Raw genomic sequence first — 19,218 nt, forward strand, 5'->3', positions numbered from 1 at the left:
GTTGTGACCTATAAAGCTTTGACAGGGGTATTTTAGGGACTTTCTAATGTTGGCTATTACCCTGGTCCTTTCCCAGCACTGAACCAGCTCTCCCTGTTCCTTTCAATTTAAACTGAATCACACATCCAAGGCACAAAAATTTCTGGGCTAAAGACCCTACCTTATCTATACTTAATCACATTCTGATTAGAGTACATATAAAGTGCTCAGTGAGCACTGAATGTGTAGAGCATTGTCCGATCATTCATCAACTTGAAATGACAGCTGGTGTCTACTTCCTACTTTCTCTAACACTGTAAGTGTTTTGCACAAAGTAGGTGCTCATTGAACACTTTTTGCACAGATTTGTGATCAATATTGGATACTATTTTATAATATAAATCTATATTTTCTTGCAGATAAAAATCTTATGTTTTATTTCTTTTTTTTTTTTTGGGTCACACCCGGTGGTGCTCAGGGGTTACTCCTGGCTGTCTGCTCAGAAATAGCTCCTGGCAGGCACAGGGGACCATATGGGACACCGGGAATCGAACCAACCACCTTTGGTCCTGGATCGGCTGCTTGCAAGGCAAACACCTCTGTGCTATCTCTCCAGGCCCATGTTTTATTTCTTGATATCGGGTCTTTAAACAATATTGGAGTAGCATTTATTAAGAAAGCCAATGTCATAAATTTGAGTCCTTTATTTTTTGCCTAGAGGATTTTAAATGGATAATTTATTGTTTTTTATTATAGGTGCATGAATAACACTTGAAAGTATAATAATATGTAAGGGATTAAAGCACCATATGTCACAGTATGAGACAGAGGCAAAGTTTTTAACTGAAAGTCATGAAGATTAGTCTCTTCAACACCCGATTTATCTGCTTTCTAATGGTGTGACCATAAGACCATCAATAACTTCCCCAGAGCCTTTGCTTATTGCCTTTTAACCACCTCCCCCAAGCACACTCCCTAATTTCCTTAATTGTCTCTGGTAGGCTGAATAATGCTGCCTCAATAGATATTCTAAATTCCTAGAGCCGGTAATTATTATCGTGTTAGCAGAAAGGTGAATATGGGTAGAGATGTGCAAAATTAAGATTTTTCAGGGACCTGGAGCAATAATACAATGGGTAGGGTGTTTGCCTTGTACAGAGCCAATCTAGGTTTGATCTGGCATCTCATATGGTCCCTGGAACTGTCAGTAGTGATTCCTGAGAGCAGAGCCAGGAATAACCCCTGAGAATTGTCAGGTGTGGCCCCCAAAAAACAAACAAATGAATTTACAGATGGAGAGATTATGGATACACTGGATGGTCCCTAAATGTAACCTCACATAGCACTGTAAGAAGGAAACAGAAGAGACAGATAAAGGATCTGATCCCAGTGGCAGAGTTGGGAGCTGCATAATCACATGACAATCAATGACAAAAGTCCCCAGAAGCTGTAAGAGACAAGAACACTTTCTCCTTCATCTGCCCGGGTGAGCAGAACCTTCAGACACCCACATTTTGGGCCACAGAAGCTATTTATAGACTTCTAGTCTCCAAACCACGATAGAATAAATGTTCACTCATTTAAGTCACCAAGTCTCTAGCTATTGATTACTGCAGGAAATTAATATGCATTACCTTCAATACCTGTGGTATCAGGATGATCAAGGGTGAGTCACAGGCTGCCTTCATTCCTTCAGAATCCATTAGAGGAAATGAAGAGCAGCTTATGAATCTGCTGGCTGCTGAGGGTTTTCTTTTTTTTAATAAGCTGGATGTCCTGCAGTAGACAGGTGTCTATTCTTTATTGACTGATTTTGCTCTGTTTTCTGAGCTGGCATTGGTTCCCTCATCTCTGCTACAGCTGCTACAGTTCCTGTGCTTGGCATTAAACACCAAATGCTTGTCTAATCATGAAGATGAAGTAGCAGGCCTTGAATGGTGAAATTAGAACATATACATTGACATAATTTGCAGGTAAATTATTTCAGTAGATTTCATACTTCCCACATTCCTATATTAACTCAATGGGATACAGAAACCATGGGGCAGGTCCTATGCACACCCCTGAAATCCAAACCTGTACATACTTCAAGGCATGGAACCCAAGCTCTAAAGGCAGCCAGTTAAAAGCAGCAGCTAAGCTTTAAGCTGTTTCCCATTGATCATTTTCCTGTTCTGCAGAAGTGTCGTCTTAGTATAAATTTTTGCTTTTTGTTCCTGCCAGCACAAAGCTTCAACCACTTCCCATTAAGCACTGGCTGATTCAAATTGATTGTTCTGCCCAAGTCATATATTGTTTAAGATGCCTCAGTTTATCATTTTAACACCCTGCAATAAGGTTTAGAAAAGTCAGTGCTGGAGAGATATACAGTGGGTACTTGCGTTGCACCTGGCTTATCTGGGTTTGATTACTGGCACCCCATATAATTCCCTGAATCTTCCAAGAGTGATCCTTGAGCACAGAGTCAGGATTAAGCCCCGAGCACAGCCTAATGTGACCCCAAAACAAAACAAAACAGCAGCAGCAGGAATAACAAGAAAACAATATTTTAGAGAAGTATCATGACTTTTATTCTGTATGGTGTTGAGAATTAAAAACAGATTAAACACAGATGCAAAAAACCTCATGCTTTGATGGGGGAACTATAAAGTTACACAGAAAAAACCTGGAGACCTGGTGAACATGATGGGGGCATCATTGCAATAGTCTGCCATATTTCGGAGGCAGAAATTGCCAGGTGCTGCCACATAATTGTAAGAGTGATGTTTCTCTTGGATAAGCACAAAGGTTTTCAAACTTGGCTAGAATCAGCCTGAGATCCTGCACCTGATCTCTCCTATCTATTCCTGGTTTAGACTGCTATTGTGGGTGCTTGTATATAGGATGCCTGCAGTCCAGATTTGCTAGTTTAGGTATACAATTTCCCAGTAAGAGATACAAGGATTCTTTTTGTGATTAAACAAGGAACAACCAAATTCCAGTAGATAAATGACTTGAATAAAAATTAGGTTCTTTGCAGGGAAGCCATCCACGAAACATCCAAGTTTGTCTGTAACATCACCTGGAAGCAATCCTCTACCATGGAAGACCCTACCACCGCTCAGATATCGACCTGCTGAAAAGAGACTTCCCTTACCACTGAGAAGACTTAACAACAACAACGACCTGCTTACAGGACAAGGCTCTCTGCATTGCCCTTTAATTGTGAGGTGAAATAAGAGGATGCTCCGCACCATTCTGACTAAAATGTAGGATATTCAGATTCCAGGATCTTTAATACAGAAACATGATACCAACAACAGAGACTGTGTGAAAAATAAAAGTGTTTTGGCACTACAGACAATGTCTTGGATTGGACGATCAAGCTTGCCTGGAGCCTAGAGTTGGTCTTATGCCAGGAAACTTCAGCAGTAGGGTCTCTTTGTATTTAGGCCAAGGTTATTCCTTTCCATGCCCCTCATATTTTGGTGGGCCTATGCAAACAACAATTGCCACTCTAACACCGTTTTACTGTGCTCCTTTGACTCTAATCCTTAAAAAAAAACCCACTTAAACTTTTGAGGTTAACTTAAACTAATATGCATGTACATGGAAATGTAAAAAAAATACTATGCCTCTAATGTTTAAGGAGTTACATAAATTTTATGGCTTTAGATTGCCTTGTGTGCTGCTAAGAAATATTATAATGTGTTACAATCTGGGGACTTGAGGGACAAAGTAATTGTACATGGATTCTGTTTTATTTATCTTAATGTTCTTTGGCTGAAATTTCAAAGTTAAGATATCAGCAAGGGGACTTCTTCTGAGAATTATGTTATGGGTGATTGTCCTTCCACTGTAACTTTACCTTGTCCTCTTTCTCTGCATCTTTGTTCTCATAATTAAAAATAAAAAATTAAAAAAATTAGGTTCTGGGCCGGAGAGATAGCATGGAGGTAAGGCGTTTGCCTTTCATGCAAGAGGTCATCGGTTCGAATCCCGGCATCCCATATGGTCCCCTGTGCCTGCCAGGAGCAATTTCTGAGCCTGGAGCCAGGAATAACCCCTGAGCACTGCCGGGTGTGACCCAAAAACCACACACACACAAAAAAAATTAGGTTCTCCGAATGATTAAATGTAATTATAAATAGGGGGCTAGAGTTATATAGCATAGCGAGTAGGCCATTTTCCTTGTACGTGGCTGATCCAGGTTTGAACTCGGGCATCCCTTATGGTCTTCTGAGTCTGCCAGGAGTGATTTCTGAGCACAGAGCCAGGAGTAACTCCTGAGCTCCTCAAGATGTGGCCTAAAAACAAACAAACAAAATGTAGCTATAAATAGTGTGACTTGAAGTAGAATATCTCATTTATTCAACAAGCAAATATTAAGCATTTACTATATACAGGACACCACTTGATAGGCTAGATCAGACCCTCAACTATTTATATAATTCTGATTCAATAAGGGCTAAACTGGCACTTGGCCAAAGTAATTTCTTATTTCTCAGAGATCTGATCTCTTGAGTTGGGGCTGATCCACATCATTTTCTTTGATGTGGAACTTGGAGTAAGTCTTTAAAATTTATTTTTAAACTCCTCTACCCCCTTACAATTTTTTAAAAATTGATATCCTGTGAGGCTGGAGCGATAGCATAGTGTCAGGGAGTTTGCCTTGCACATGGCTGACACAGACATAGCTTCAGTCTCTGGTGGCATGCCATATGGTGCCCCGACCCAGGGGCACCTACATAGGCAGGAGTAACCCCTGAGCATCATCGGGTGTGGTCCAAAACCAATAAATAAATAAATTTGGTATTCAGTGGCTTACAATTTTATTAATAATTATTCTCGTGTACATAATTCCAATACCACACACATCACCAGTGTACTCTCTCCCTCTCCTAAGGACCCTAATACCCTAACTTCCCCCCTCACTCCTACAACTTGGAATAAGTTGAACAGACATTTTCTGATTCAACTTTCCTTGAGTGCCTCAAAGTTTAGTACCACTGGATCAAATTGTTATGTGGTCCAATTTATGAAAGTAAATCTTGGATAGATTGTGGTGCAGGACTTGGTTTTTGTTTTGTTTTGTTTTGTTTTTGGGCCACACCCAGCAGTGCTCAGGTGTTACTCCTGGCTGTCTGCTCAGAAATAGCTCCTGGCAGGCACGGGGGACCATATGGGACACCGGGATTCAAACCAACTACCTTTGGTCCTGGATTGGCTGCTTGCAAGGCAAACACCACTGTGCTATCTCTCCAGGCCCAGGACTTGGTTTTAAGTTTCTTTTGTCACTCACATTTTGGTGACCAACTAGTAGGCTTGGCACTATTTAATCTCCCCATACTAGTGGGTGAGGGTAAATCACATGAAGGGTACATGAAGTCCAGGAAAATAGGTGAAACAGTGAGATAATGGTACATAACTGGGGACAACTCTCTAACATTTGAAAAGACCAGGGCAGTGCCTCTTTGACCGTAATGCATATATGAATCCTGATTTTACAAAAAATACAGTCAATCCTTAGAAGTCTTAGAGTCTGCAATTGAAAAACTAAAAAATTCAGCTTTGTTGGATTTTGTGGAACCCATTTTTAATAAATAGGCACATGAAGGCTGATACAATTTCTGCTCTAAAATGTTTCCACCTTTGTCTTCCAGGGGACTTTTTCCCTAATGGAAATATAGATATAATTATCTATGCATGCATAGATAATTATGCATTTTTGCTTTAAAATGTAATTTTATCAACAAATTAGTCCAAATATATTAGGAGTTGGGAGAATCAGTGTGAAGATTTGCTTAGCTCATTTCTTCTCATTGGAGATTGGTGGTGAGTGGAATAGGCTTGGACTTCATAAAGACTATTGACTTCTCAGATATGGAACTGTAAGTGAGTTGAATAAACTTTCTGAGCTTCAGTTTTTCCTATGCTAAAGGGAGTTCATATCCTTTCCAGATGTAAAATGGGGTTGTTGAATGAACATAGCAGTACCATTTATTTCTACCTGAAACTGTGGCCCAGAGCTGCCATTCGTTAAATGAGCAGACCTCATCTCACTGACATCCTTATGGCTGTATGCCCCACTGAGACAGGCAACTTCATACAGATGCCTGCTTGGGAGAGGGAAGGAAAGACAGCCAGAAAAACCAGAATAACAGCAGGGCCCATGTGTCAGGAGACAGACAGATGCTGTTTTCTTGCTTTTCTTATTGTCGGACAGGAGATGGTCCCTTGTTTTCCAGCTTGTGCCAGTAGAACGCTCAGCATTCTTTCTAGATTGATTTTGGCTATTTATTCCACACTGTGGGATTAAATAGAAAGGTCAGGCAGGTTTGAGAGAGATACAGAGAGAGAGAGAGAGTGAGACAGAGAGATATTTAAAATAGGAAAGGGCTCAAAACAACTTTGGAGCAATTGGTTTTTCTTCAGGGAGAAAGGAAAACACACACATCAATTCAATTATATTTTCTGGAAGCAAGGGAAACAAACAAACAAAATATATATGCAGACACAATTTTATAGCTCTGGGAGACACTGCTTTATAGGATCAATAAAAATGCCTTTCTTGATACTGGAAAAAATATGAAGATATGAGGATAACTGCTCTGAGAGGAAAAAAAATCATCACTTTAAAACAATCAGGCAGATAGAAACTTAAAGAATTAAGACACATAAAACTGTTCATATAGGGTATTTTCAATAGAATCAGAGCTCTAGTTTCCTGAGTTGGCCACACAAATAATGCGCAAGACTGACTGAGGACAATTGCCCCTGCAGGCTTACTTGTCCTGAGCCATCCCACATGCCTAAAAGGCACCACACTGCTTTCTGGTAATACCAGGACACTTATAAAGTTTGTGTCACTTGGAGAAGAAAGGAGGGAGTAAAGCCTGCTCTCTGCATCATTTCTCTCTTGGGGCCCAAGTGATAGCACAGGTGGTAGGGCATTTTTGCCTTGCAGGTGTTCAACCTGGGTTCAAATCCCAGCATCCTATATGGCCCCCAAGCATTGCCAGAATGACTCCTGAAAGCAGAGGCGGGCGTAAACCCTGAGCATCCACTGGTTGTAGCCCAAAAAGCAAAACAATAAAAGAAGCTTCATTCTTTGTTTCCTCTTCAGAGTCTCTGTCAAATTCATATCAAATCCTATCATAAAGCTCCTAGAGGTGTCCTTCCTTTTGTCTGCAGGAGAGGCCTCCACATTGGAGAGACCTTTCTTCTCAGGGTACTCCCTTCTCACACTGTTCAGTTTCCAACCCCCAGTGAACTGGCATGCTCCTCAGCCTCTTGCACGCCAGTCTCTTATCCAGGTCTTGCCTGCTAAGTGCTGCATCTAGTATGTGATATATGGTTCTCAAAGTCTGGAATGCAACATATGCTTTTTGTTTTGTTTTGTTTTGTTTTGTTTTTAAGAAGACAAATATAGAACCTAACAGTGAGATGAAACCAGAAAATGCTCCATGACTTTGACATAGAATCTGTGCAAAAACCAAGATATCTATTATGGAAACCTGACCGTGATAACCCATGATTGAGGAGAACTTTTACAGGGACCATGAAGAAAGACTGTGAGTTAGACAACTTAGTATGCTGGAGCCTGTAGTTGGTTATATGGCAGGTGCTTCATGGATAGGGACACCCTGTTTTTTATGCCGAAGGTTTTTCCTTTTGATTTTCCCCAACTTCTGCTGCTCCTATACAAAAAACTGCCTTTTTAAAAATTTTAAAATATAAAATTTTTTTCTTCGTTTTTATCTTTTAAATAGAGACTCCCGCCTTTTTCATAGAACCTTGGGGGCATGAAATACTTTGTTTTATCTCATATTTTTGCATTTTTCTATAACATTAAGAAGAAAAGAAGGGCTGGAGGGCAGAGCCAAGTGGTCTCAGGTGTATTGGTGGGGAAACAAAGGACAGAACTAAATATCTAAGCCAAAGTAAAAAACAATAGAATCAAGAGACCTAAACTTTAACCATCTAAACTTAAATGGGCCTGTTATACTGGCAGGCCAGGGAGCAAAAGATAGTGGTTTAGAATGAACTCTGGGAACATTAGTGGAGGGAGGTCAACACTGGTGATGGGAATGGCCTTGACTCACTGTATATCTGAAATTCAGTTATGAAGGACTTTGTAGATCACAGTGATTTTAAAAAATGAGACCTATAGAAAGTGCTAAGTAGGTATGTGTAAGGAGGAGGAGAAGGCAAAGAGGAAAGAGGGAGAGAGAAAGAATGAGGGAGAGAGGAAAAAGAGAGGGAGAGGGAGGGATTAAAGAGAGAGAGCATTCTTGGAAGACCCTCAGAAGGGCTTCCTAGAGAGGAACCAGTGGAGCTGACAAATTGAAATGCAGTAGCACTTCATTTTAGAAATGGGGCATTGCTTAAGTTTCCCTGACTTTATAAAGGTTTTGTATACCTTGCCTTAGTAAATACACCTCACAGAGGAGGCTTTTCTGTTTGCTTTGTATTTGTTTGGGGGCCATTTCTGCGAGTGCTTGGAGAATCAAGAAAGACAATTTTAAGACAAAAAGCATTCCATATAGATATGCAGTTTATTTAAAAATGATGTGCTTGGGCCCGGACAGATAGCACAGCGGCGTTTGCCTTGCAAGCAGCCGATCCAGGACCAAAGGTGGTTGGTTCAAATCCCGGTGTCCCATATGGTCCCCCGTGCCTGCCAGGAGCTATTTCTGAGCAAACAGCCAGGAATAACCCCTGAGCAACGCTGGGTGTGGCCCAAAAACAAACAAACAAACAACAACAAAAATATGATGTGCTTGGGGGCCAGAATGATAGTATTGTAGGTAGGCCCTTGCCTTACATACAAGACTGATGGGTAAGCTATAAAACTAATGTTCAAACAAGGTCAAATTAATAATCTTCAAGATTCTAACTTGTACCAGATATGAATATTTGCATTCAGTAAAAGTTAGCTCCTTAAATTGTGGCTTGTGACCTGGATGGTGTCTTATACCTTTCAATTTTTTGTTTAAAAATTTATTATTTATTATCAGTAAGTGTTTGACTTGTATACCTATTTTATATATTTATATATCTGGGTTGCATAAAAATTTCTTGGGTAAAAAGGGAGTCAAAGTTTAAGAAGCCCTGTTCAAAGCAGGTATTTTTTTTCCTCTTGGTATCGAAGGCTGGTTTGAAAATTAAGCTGACAAAGAGATTAAGAGGAGGAGGGCAGACACATTTTAATAGCTTTTTTTGATACAACTTCATTGAAACATTTGCAAGAGATGAAAGATCCAAAGTTGTGACCAGGGCAGGAAGCTTATATACCCTTTAGACAAAGAAGCAACATATTTGCAAAGAAACATCCGGGATTTGAACTATAGAAAGTGAACACGAGCAAGAACTTCGGTTGGTGCTTTCAGAACAGGTTTCTCAGCTCTCAGTTCTCTGGTAATGAAAATGGTACCTTCGGGTTCAGGGAGGGAATGGCTTCAGGGAAAAAGGGACCAGAAGGAAGCACGACCTTTCTGCCTTAATCCTTATTCTGATTTCTTTTGCTTAAGGCCTGTGATATGCAAAGTACAAAAGTGTCATTTGTGGGAGGAGTCTGTCCTGAACCTCACCAATCCCTATTTAACAACAAAAAAAATATAAGTTAAATTCTGCCCTTCACATAGAAAAATACTCCAGGCAACAGAAGGGCAAACTAAAATTCTGGCTGTTCGTTGCCTTTATGAGAACTTGGGAGACACTTTTTTAACTTAAGGCAATATATGAAGAAATCAATGTCTAAAAGACTAGATAACTTATGCAAAGTTTTGTGACTGGAAACAGCACAGCTAGAATTCATAGATCAATATTTACGATACTCATGTTATTTTCATGAACTCTGCTACCTTACTCATATGGAAAGCATTCTATCAAGAGATGACTGAAACAGAGAGAAAATTCCTGGTCTCAGGGATGTGGAAGGGGACAGCGGAAGAATAAAAGAAGAAACCAAACTTCAGAATGCTCAGGACTCAACACAACTGCCAGTTTGGTTCATTACCAGCAAAAACATGTAACTTTCCCCCAGCCCCTCGGTCTTTAAGATTTATTGTAAGATAAAATTAATTTTAAGGCACTATGTGTGAGATCATTTATAAGTTTCTGTTTTATTTTCTAGTAAGGAAGAGAATAAATTTGTGACTAATTTAGTAACAATATACATTCATCTTTCTCACAGTATGTTTATTTTCAAAAAGAAGTAAAAAATAATCAGACTTTTTTCCTAAGTACTTCTGTCCTGGTTGATTATTAGTAAAAATCAAATTAAGTTCTAAGTTTGAAGTGGAGGCAGTTGGTTGCCTCATATTCCTTTTTAACTTTGTCAGAATTTGTCAAAACAATCTAAACCGCACAGAGTAGGTGAACCAGAGTGAATTTATTTATAAGCAGACACTTCAGTCAAATGCAGCAGTAAACTAAAAAAAAAAATTACATTAATTGGCTTTTAAAAACTAAGAAAAAATGAGGGTTTTGTGTGTGTGTGTGTGTTGTTAAAAATAAAAAAAAACCTAAAAGCAACCAGTTTAAACCTGATCTGACTGGTATTGAGGTAAAAAAAAATTAGCCTAGTAATTGGAGCCAGAAAAATATCTTAGGGAGGGCCTTTGGCTTAATTTAGAAGAACTTTGTAAGCCTTTAAGAGGAAGGCAGAGTTTGGGATCCTCATCAGTCACCCTTCTCTGTGAGGAAGAACAGAGGTGTGGAAGACCCAACTTCAGCAAAAGCATTTGAGCCACTGAGGGTGGGGATCAAGGAAGTCTCCAGTGGAGGGGCAGGATTTTATGCTTTTTTTTCGGTGAAGTGGGAGATCAAACCCAAGGAATGCTACCATTGGGCTTTGTCCCTAGTCCCACACCCCGCTATGCTCAGGGCTTATTTTTGGTTCTGCATTTGGTGATCACTTCTGATGGTGCTTGGCAGACCTTATGAGATGCCTGGGATCGAACCCGGTTCTGCCGGTATATAAGGCAAGTACCCTATCTACTGTGCTACTTATCTCTCCAGGCTACCAAGAACAGGACTTTTAAAATGTTCTGTTAAAAATGGTTTGTTGTACAGTGATGGAACAGTACTTTTAGAACCATAAAGAAAGACTCTATTCTAGGCTTCATCCTATGACCTGTGCAAATACCAAGATCTCTATTTACAGAGGCCTGATTTTATCATCCACAAATGAGCAGAAAGTTTCCTGGCACCATAAAAAGACCTTGGGGTGTGAAAATGAAAATGTACAGAGCCTGTAGTTGTTCCCATGGCAATATGTTTCAAGCGGAGAAACCCTGTATCTTTTCCAGTGGTCCTCAAACTTTTTAAACAGGGGGCCAGTTCACTGTCCCTCAGACCGTTGAAGGACCAGACTATAGTGAAAATAAAAACTATGAACAAATTCCTATGCACACTGCATATATCTTATTTTGAAGTGAAGAAACAAAACGAGAACAAATACAATATGTGGCCCGCGGGCCGTAGTTTGAAGACCCCTGTTTTAGACCAACAGAATTTTCTTTCTAATTTCCTCAATATTTACTGTGCCTCTGCAAAAAAAAAAAAAAAAAAAAAAAAAAAGCAACACAAAACCATGTCACACCAGCCCTCCTTCCTTTTTTCTTTATTCTTGTGGTCATTATTTGTTGTTTTGTTTTGTTTTTGCTGTTGTGCTTTTATGGTAGTTGCTGGTTTTTGGGGTTTTTTTTTGATTTGTTATGTTTTTCTTCTTTTTTCCCCTTTCTTCTTTTAAATTGATATTTATAACCTCTAGACCAACACCTCCCAGTTTTTCTTCTTTCTTTCTTTCTTTCTTTCTTTCTTTCTTTCTTTCTTTCTTTCTTTCTTTCTTTCTTTCTTTCTTTCTTTCTTTCTTTCTTTCTTTCTTTCTTTCTTTCTTTCTTTCTTTCTTTCTTTCTTTCTTTCTTTCTTTCTTCCTTCCTTCTTCCTTCCTTCCTTCCTTCCTTCCTTCCTTCCTTCCTTCCTTCCTTCCTTCCTTCCTTCCTTCCTTCCTTCCTTCCTTCCTTCCTTCCTTCCTTCCTTCCTTTCTTTCGTCTTTTTTTTTTTTTAAAACAGAATCACATAATTTGAACCATCTTGTTCTGCCTCATAAATTGAGGGGGTGGAAAATGGATGGTACCAAGACCAAACAGTTGTATGAACATTGAGTAGAAATAGAAAATGATCAGACTTAAACATCAAACCCAAAGTCAACGACAACAGAATCGATACCCAATCTATAACAAGCTATAGAAAGAGGGGACCAGTTATACTAGCAGTCTGGGGAGGGGTTAAGGAGAGACATATGGGATGCATGCTGAGAACAGGGGTGAGGAAGGACAACACTGGAGGTGGGAATGCCCCTGATTCATTGTCACTATGTACCTTTAATATTACTGTGAAAGATTAATAAAAAATGGTAGTCAATGTAAATTAGAATATGCTCACAAAATGCTTTGTTAGTGTAAATAATTTTAATTATTAGTTAAATGAAGCTTGAGGAAGATAAAAAAAGTTTGTTGTAGGGCTGGAGCGATAGGTAGAGCAGATAGGGCGTTTGCTTTGCTCTTTTGACCTCCAGCATTGCATATGGTCCTCTGAGCCTGTCAGGAGTAATTTCTGAGCACAGAGCCAGAAGTAACTGCTGAGCGCTACTGGGTGTGGTCCCAAAACAAAAACAACAACAAAAAGGTTTGTTGTGTGTTGAAAAATAGCGGTCAGGCAATTGTCTTACAACACATCCTACTCAGGTTCCATCCCAGGCACCACACAGGATACCAGAATCCTACTAGGAGTGATTACTGAACACACTGGGTGTGGCCTCCCACCAAAAAAGTTTGTTGTTTGCTTGACCATCTTGAAAATCCCTTAACCCCTGCAATCGTAGCCTGTGTGCTATAAAGACTGATAAGTGTCCTATAGTTTTGTTTTTGAGTTTTGTGGAGGCAGTGGGAAATAAAGGGAAAAAGACTAATTTCCAAGTGAACAGCCATAAGGAGGAAAAAATAGGACTTGATGGCTGGTAGAAGAGAAGAGAGCTCTACTTGGAAATGTAGACCTTTTGCAGCAAATAGGATCTGGCTTATTAAATATGAATAGGACAGGAGAAGGTCTCTGGTATCGAATAAAATAAAGCTGCTTATTCAGAAATGGCTCAGTGTAACTCCACCCTGGATTTAGGTGTATCTACCTGAGACTCGCCCATTTCTGGGAGGGGTCTTGGGAAGCGGATATTATGATATCTTTACCGGCTAGAACCCTCCCATTTCCTGGGAGGGGTCTTGGAGAAGTTAGATAAGGGCTTTGACCCAGGGGATCAGGGTCTTTGGGTCTTTGCCAGCATGGAGGTCAGAGGGAAGATGGCTGAAAGGAGTTAAGATGCAGGGCAAGCTAAGAATGGCATGCGTAAATGGTTAGCAACCACATCTGTTGGCTAGAGCTGACTAAAGATGTTATCTCTCATGAAGCCTACCTGTGAGTGAGTTCAATACCCGCCAGGACCACGTAAAGATGATAACCTGATGGTTAATGGAGGATGGAGCCGCGTGGTTCTGAGCCTAAGGACAAAGGCTTCCATCTCCATCCACCATCCAAGTCCATCCTAAGGGCTTAATGCAACATCCCATCATTAATTATTTAACACTACAGCTCAGATTCCCCAAGTTCCCAAGCCTGTGATCCATCAAGGATTGAGTTAAAAAAGCTTCAAGAACTTTAACCTTGATTTGAGTTGACAGTAATGTGCATTGTTTCTTTTGTACAGTTTTGATCTTCTAAAAGGTGGTGGCTCTGAGATAAAGGTTATATACTGATATGACAGTGTTTTGGGATCTTTGTGAAATGTTCTAGATATAAGAGAATGTGACTCTGTCCTATGCAGACTTCAGAGCAAGAGGAGTGGACAGAGATGGAATGGGGTGCTGAAGGGGACCAACCCACCTCCTAGACATTTCTTCACTGCCACATTGCAGGATCCTGGGGGAAAGCTCAGGGTGGGGATTTAATATCTTGAATAGTTATTTCTCCTTCATGGAGTCACTTCTTTGGTCAGAGAAGTAGGTTTTTATTTTTCTCTTCCAGAAAAGATTCCTTTAAAATTCTCCACCAAACTACTCTTTCTCCCAGTCGTACATCTATGCAGTTTCCGTGGATGCTTATATTCAAATATTTCCTTATTTTATAAAAACTGACCATATTGCATTAGGTGCTCACTTTCTTCCAGGAAGTTCAGATCTTGATATAATTCTATCTGCAGCGACTCAGATATTTCATATTAGGCCATTTGAAGTGCTGGATGTTAGGATTCCAGTATCTATCTTTTGGGACAAAAATAATAGATGAGTCAGTGAGCAAGCGATAGAGACTCCACTTTCCTTTTCACATAGGTGCTTCTTTTCCATCATCTCTTATCTCTCCTGAACTCCTGTCTGTCTCTTTACCCTAAGAGATGTCCTCATGCATGTGTGATGTTAACTCAGATATAACTATGGATGGAGAGCAGGTGGGAGCAAACCCTCTGAAAAGAAGGTTTTTATGCAGACTCCAGAGGTAGGTTGCTTTATCATGATGACACAAAGTTTTTCAGAGTACAGACTCCAGAACTCATTAACCATTGACACCAACTTGGACTGCTTGAGACAGGAGCCCCTTTCTCTTGACTCTCTACTATAAATGTCTTCTTTATTTTCTAGTCAGTCTCATATAACCTCTAGCCTCTAACCTAAAAGTAAGATTGATTTGTTGAGACCAGAAGTTTGTCATCCTCTCTGGTTGACTGCATCAGAATAAAACTCCTTTTTGCTTCAGTTCTGTGTCAAGTAGTTGGTTATTGAATGGCAAACAGCATGCTTATGTTTAGTAACAGACCTATATAGAGATCTTTTTTCTAGCATACATCCCAATTTGGCTTTCTAGAGTCCCTAATAGTGATAGAGATATTAAAAGTAACTTAGTTTTAGGAGAACCTAAAAACATCATTTTTAATTATTTCAAATGTTTTTTAAGTCACTATAATTTATTATACTGTCAGTGATAGAGTTTTGTGACTATAATACTTCAACACTCTTCACCAGGGTGTCCATTTTCCTTCACCTTTGTCTCAGAGTCTTCCCTAAATCCCTTTTCTACTGTCCCTATGCTCCCCTGCCACACATACACAAGCACACATCTGACTATCATGGTAAGCTCAGTTTTGTAGACAGATCTTTGATCTGTTGTAAAACCTCTCTTTTGAACAAGTTCAACTCACAACCCTTTTGAGTAGGCTACTGCTTTCCACTTTTTAATGTTCTTAAACCCAGGTCTATACTGATCCAGGTGTGCCTGGTCACTCTCATTTACAGTTTTGGGATTGGACCTAAGGCCCTAATGATTTTATCAAAATGTAATTCTTTCAGGGCACAGATATTTTTTAGGGGATGCAGGAAGGGATACACAAGCCAACCATGCTCAAAGACTATTCTTGTTTTTGTGCTATTGAGTGACCAGAGAACAGTAAAGGTCGAATTTAGGGAGGAAAATGCTTCTCTGGGGGTGTTTGTGTGTGCGGGAGAGATAAGGAATGGAAGTTACAGGAGGTTAGAAGAGTATCTACAAATGAGAGAAAAGTTTGGAGGTATGGGATAGTTCAGGGTTAAGATAAAAGCTACAGATAGCTGTTAATTTGGATGACTAGAATAGAAAGAAATTGAAGGTCATTAAAGCTTAGGTGTCAACTACCCATGAGGCCAAGGTGAAGCTGGGGTATCAGGAGCACCGAGGTTCTCCAAAGTGAGAGGAAGGGGTGGGGGTGGGGCACAATTCTGACATGTGAAAAAAAATGATTGGGTCAGTATGTTCATTACCAGGAGATGTTATTAGCTTCATGGAAAAGCACCATGGGAATTCCACTGAGGAGCAGAGAGAAGTATAACACCAGTACTGAATCTGAAGGGATGGGAAATTTAGGAGGAACCATTTGCTTCTAAGGGCGACCAGAGACAATTTGACTAACTTATATATTTTTATTATTTTTATTTTTGGGTCACATCCAGCCCGGCAGTGCTGAGGTGTTACTCCTGGCTCTGTGCTCAGAAGTTGCCCTGGCAGGCATGGAGAACCTATATGGGATGTGGGGGATCAAACCAGTATCAGTCCTGGGTCAGCTGCATGCAAGGCAAATGCCCTCCATGTGCTATTGATCCGACCCTAACTTAAATACTGACACTAATTCAGACACTAGAAAACATTTAAATCTGTAAATTCTATAAAAATTAGATATAGATCAACACTTTCAACAGATATGTAAGTCTCAAACTGAGGTTGATTGTAAGGATAAAATACATACTGAATTTTAAAAGTTAACAGAAAAAAAAGAAGAAACATCTCAGTTTGATTATATATTGGTGTTTGAATACATTGGGCTAAATAAAATATTTTTATTTGTTTTGGGACCATACCTGGTGGTTCTTAGGCTTTACTAATGAGTAAATGCTTCTTTAAGGAACCATAAGGAATGCTGGGAATCAAACTGGGTCAGCAGTATTGCATGCAAGAACCTTACCTGCTGTAATATTTCTCCAGCTCCCATAGAATAAGCCGTTAATCTCACCGATTTCTCCCCACTTTTACTTTATAAATGTGACCACGAGAACACTGAAACTTTGATGTGGCTAGCTCTGTGTTTCTATTGGTAGTGCTAAAGAGACCAAGCCTAAATGGGGAGAGAAAAGGAAGGGAACCAATTGGCCTGCTGGCTGAATGCAGCTCACATATTGTTGAGGGAAGGAGAGTGACCCAGGACAGTGTCTGTGGTGACATTGTTTCAGGCTATATCTGAGTCCAGATGTGATGATGATGTGTAGTGGGAATCAGGAAAGGGTCTGAACAGTTTGTGTATGGAAGGCATTCCTCACAGTTCTTGATTACCCATCTCCTAAGTAGAGAGCATTTTATTTTATTTTTTCTTCTTTATTTAGGCACCATGATTATATACATGATTATAGTTGGGTTTCAGTCATATAAAGAACACCCTCCTTCACCAGTGCAACCTTCCCATCACCAATGCCCCCTAGAAAAGCATTTTAAAAAATGATCACAAGGGAAATGCAAGGGATGTTTTAGAAAGTTGGGGGAAGGAGGATCCAACTCATGAAGGAAGAGGATGAAGAATGTGAGTGAATGTGCATTTTTGGTGATATCAGATAGGTCAAGACTCTAGACTTTAAAGTGAGAGGCAGTGCTACTGGATTTTAGAGATAATCATTAGCCAGCATATGACAACAAAAGGTGAGAAACTAAGCTATTACAAAAGAGCACCAGAAATTTGTTTTAGTATGAAGGGAAAGGCTCACTCTTTTCACATTCTTAAAATGGGAACAGAAATTTTTTTTTTGTGGTTTTTGGGTCACACCTGGCAGTGCTCAGGGGTTATTCCTGGCTCCACGCTCAGAAATTGCTCCTGGCAGGCATGGGGGACCGGGATTCGAACCGATGACCTCCTGCATGAAAGGCAAATGCCTTACCTCCATGCTATCTCTCCGGCTCTGGAACAGAAATTTTTTGCTCTTACTTAATAAAATGAATCTTATCATGGATAATTTATAAACATAGTATATTCTTTAACTTTCAGAAACATGCTTCTCTGCATGTATTAATGAGAACCTATTATGAAGAGAATTATTTTCTCTTTAAATGCAGAAAGGTTGTCAGGAGTCAGTAGATGTCTTAGAAGATCAAAACTCGTTAATTTAGAATTATTATTTTCATTTGTTGTTGTTGTTTTTAGGTCACACCCAATGCCTCTATGCTCCGTAATCACTACTGGCAAAGCTGAGGGACCATATAGGGTTCCAGGGATTGACCCTGGGTTAGCTATGTGCAATAGATAGCCTTATCCACTATACCATCTCTTTGGACCCTTAAATAATCATTTTCAGGAGAAGAATGCAGAGATACCTTGAGACAAATTGTGTTCTGCAGGACTTCTCTAGCCTTAACTTTCACAGTCTTCCCAAGTAAGTGTCTGTCCTTTCAATTGAAGCAAGCTCTCGAGTATTTAGACCAGATGATCAAAATTTTGTGGTCATGTTAATTGCCAACATCTGCTGATAGCATTAATCATAATGCAATCTACTCCCTTCCCAATTTCCAAGCTAAATCTTCTAAGATTCATCTCAATAAGAGGATCAGGTCAGAGATTTCCAAATCTGTGGAGGTCAGAGTCAGGGGAAGATGTTTCTGGTCAGACCATCTGACTAGGTACCTGCCAAACCAGAACACTTGGGACTCCTCCACAAGCTGTCTTTTCAAAGCCAGGTGCTCCCTGAAAGCCCAGACTAGAAATAAGATAGATAGGATGTACACAGTGTATGGCATCTGGCTTCCAAATTTCTTTTTACCCAGAACATCTCTGTGGGTGGACCAGTTCTTTGACTACAGCCTTCTCTTTCTTTTTTTTTTTTTCTTTTTTGGTTTTTGGGTCACACCTGGCAGCGCTCAGGGGTTACTCCTGGCTCTAGACTCAGAAATTGCTCCTGGCAGGCTCAGAGGACCATATGGATGCTGGGATCTGAACTGATGTCCTTCTGCATGCAAGGCAAAAACGCCTTACCTCCATGGTATCTCTCTGGCCCCCATGACTACACCTTTTTCTAAGACTTCACTATATGGTGTTAGATACAGAACCCCATGCACAAATTGGCTCAGTTCTGACCACAATGATTCATTCTGAGTTTAGTTTCTACACTATGAGTCTTTCTACTTAATGCATTTTTAGGCCATAAGTGAATTTCTCTTTATAGTCAAACAAAGCAGAAATAGGGTTTCCTTATAAAGCTCTATTGATTGGCATACTTTTATTTTTATTTTCAACTCTTTAGTGTATATTGAAGCAATTCGTCAACCAAATACAAGTGCAGATTGATAGTAGCAAGAAGAACATTATGGAACCTTTCTGTAATAAATACACACAGTGAAAGGAACAGGAACCAAGCACTGAGATGGCCTAATAGAGGACTTGAAATGCAGCTATTACTTATGGTTGATTCTGCCTCATAAATCCTCATTTTTTTGCAAACTGAATTTTAACAGTGACAGTGCATATGGCAGGCACACCAGAAAGCTTTGCTGTATTTCTGGTTTATTCCTTGACTTTGAAGAAACTTTGCTAGAGGATTCTAAATAACTTTATTCTTCTCTAAAAATTACCTGAAAAAGGAAAACTCTCGATTTTCTTGATCTCTATTCATCTCGTCAGGAAGTTTATTGAAATTTTTT

This window comes from Suncus etruscus, chromosome 2 (assembly GCF_024139225.1).
Source record: "Suncus etruscus isolate mSunEtr1 chromosome 2, mSunEtr1.pri.cur, whole genome shotgun sequence".
Taxonomy (NCBI): Eukaryota; Metazoa; Chordata; class Mammalia; order Eulipotyphla; family Soricidae; genus Suncus; species Suncus etruscus.